The sequence below is a fragment of the Myotis davidii genome, unplaced genomic scaffold, assembly GCF_000327345.1.
Source record: "Myotis davidii unplaced genomic scaffold, ASM32734v1 scaffold269, whole genome shotgun sequence".
Taxonomy (NCBI): domain Eukaryota; kingdom Metazoa; phylum Chordata; class Mammalia; order Chiroptera; family Vespertilionidae; genus Myotis; species Myotis davidii.
In genome coordinates this window covers 4389011-4391717 of record NW_006383008.1, presented here as the reverse complement: position 1 = coordinate 4391717, position 2707 = coordinate 4389011, and the positions used below count along the sequence as shown (strand labels likewise).

The window sequence follows — 2707 nt, the reverse complement described above, 5'->3', positions numbered from 1 at the left end:
AAATTGCCATCACATCCTCCACCCCAGAAAGCACACCCTCAACATGTGTAAAAGAAACCTAAACTTTAAAGAAGTCCAAAGGAAAAATGAATATGGCACTTACTTAAAAAGAAACTTAAAGCCTACTTCAAGCTCAGCCGGTGTTGCTCAGTGGGTTGTGTGCTGTCCTATGCACTAAGAGGTCTCTGGCTCTACTCCTGGTCAGGGAACATGTCCAGTTGAAGTTGCAGGCTCCATACCCAATAGGGCACATGCAGGAGGCAGCTGATTGATGTTTCTATCTCTCTCTCCCTCTTTCTTCCTCTCTCTCTAAAATATCAATAAAAGCATATTTTTTAAAAGCCTACTTCAAGAGAATAATAAGATAGAAAGGAAATTTGCCCAATAAAAGATTACTCTTTCCTCCCAAAAAGCATTGAAAAATACGTCCTGACTTACATCAAATAGGTTCACAAGGAATTAGAAGGAATTAAGAGTGAAGTAGAGTACCCAAGTAAGAAAAGCTTATATTGACTGTTTTTTTTTATAACGCAACGAGCAACCTAAGATTAAAATTGGATCGACAGTATGAGAATATTTAAATCTGATGATTGCTTTAATATTTACTTGAACAGTTTAATTTCTTCTAATATCAGTCATTCTCCAAATTTTGACTTAAAAAAATCAACTTTTTGAAAAAAGTTTTAAGGGTTGTAGGAAATATACTTGTATTTATTTTTTATATTTTTTCTTTTTTTTTGGTTCTAAAGTAAAAATTCAGTTTATTCATCTGTTTATGACACAGTACACAAGAGGCAGTGTTTCACATCATAGATTTCACTTCCAACTCTTGGAATGTTCATTTCTTTAGCTAAAAGACTAGACGGGAAAGCCAGGCGATGCTTAGGCGACTGAGATCAGGTGAGGCAGAAGCAATGTTAAGGGCATCCTCACAGGGTCAGGCCCAGGGACAGGCCCTAGTCGCAAGCGGATTTCCTAGAGCTGTTGGCAGGAAGCATAGGAGCACCACTCCTGGGCGCTGGGGCAGCTGCGGGCTCAGTTATCCCCCCACCCCGACCCCACCCCCGCCAGGCACAGCAGCGCTTTCTGGTCGTCACCCTTGGTGTCTTGCTGGATGTGATGGTACAGGGACTTACCGTACTTCCTCTTGAATTCAGACCTGATCTTCAGCATGTCCACTTCACTGCGGAGATCATGATTCTCATCAGGGCCTTGCCGCGTGTCCCCTTGCCCTTCATGGAGTCGTACAGTCGCTCAGCAAAATATAGGGGCTTGTTCTGGGTACAGTGGACCGGGTTCAGGAAAGCATTTTCCAGGTCTCCCTTGACTTCCTTCTTAATGCTCTGCAACATGTCACAAGGGCTGTAGCTCTTGTACTTGTCAAATACTTCCTGGAGGTGGGCCACGGTCATGATGCTGATCCACTTGGGAACATCAGTGCCTGTCTCTTCACTCCAGCATCACAGAGATCCCGGGCATCTTGGTCAATCAGCTCATCATCGGTGACAGAGCCGCCCTCTGCTCTTCTACCCTTAGCGAGGGCAGCATCAGCTTGTGGAAGTCGCCAGATGGGTGGGAAATAGTGTCCTTCTCCAGATTAGTCTTGTGCATTTCCTTGTGGACTCTCTTAGTTTCCCGCAGCTCCTGGCTGGTCCTGGAGCCGATGATCTCAGTGAGAGAGTCCTCAGTGCCCAGCCCTGTCACGGAGGCCTTCAGCTCGGGAGCATCGTATGAGCAGGCGTTTCCAAGAGGCCCAGAGTCACGGTCTCCAGGGGGCCGGACAGGGCTGGCTTGGTGCTGATGCAAGTTCCTTTCCGGTCTTCCCTGGTAGGCGAAGGCAATATCCCGCCTGTTCACGGCTGCGCTCGGTCAAAACGTTGACGTGGTGACCTCATCCACCCCTTTGGTCTTGATGGCCCTTTCAATGTGCAAAGCGTCCCGCTGGGCATCGAAGTTGGGGCAGGCTCGGACTGACCCATACGCACGTACGGGTGTGGAGCGATCGTCCTCCAAGCCCAGCTTGCACAGAATTTCGAGAACAGGAGACATTTTGAAAGAAGCTGGGCTGGGCGCCAAGAGCTGAGTGTCCTCAGATGCGGAGCAGGAAATACTCTTTTAAAAACTGAGTGCCCTGGTCCGTGTGGCTCAGTTGGTTGGAGCATCGGCCTATACACCAAAACGTGGTGGGTTCGATTCCCAGTCAGGGCACATGCCCAGGTTGCAGGTTCAATGCCTGGTCAGAGCATGTACAGGAGGCAACCAACCCATGTTTCTTTCTCATATTGATGTTCTCTCTCTCTCCGTTTCTCTCTCTCTTTCTCCCACTTCCTCTCTCTAAAGTCAATAATATTTTTTTAAAAAAAAACTGAGTAAGAACAAGTTTAATATTTATTCTCCAGGAAAATACACAGAATCCAACAATAAATTTTGGTTAATCTTCAGAATGATGTCATCAGAGTATGTAAACCAACTGAGTTTGGCACATTATACTGGACGCATTTTTTTTTTCATAGTATATACTCAAGTCCACCTTATAGAATTGATACCCATTACTCAAAGGACAAAACAATATGACCAAATGTGTAGGTGTTTAGCTATTCTTCAGCATAAGACATCTTACAAAAATAGAGAATGAATATCCATGCACACTCACTAAACCCATTGAGTACTTTAGGTCAAGAAGTACATAAATAATTTATATTTTCCA

General features: G+C 45.2%; 1 pseudogene; it reads right to left on the bottom strand.

The window, feature by feature from the left end:
* Positions 1-1035: 1035 nt before the first annotated feature.
* LOC102772944 lies at positions 1036-2096 on the bottom strand (annotated as a pseudogene).
* Between the last annotated feature and the right edge of the window lie 611 nt (positions 2097-2707).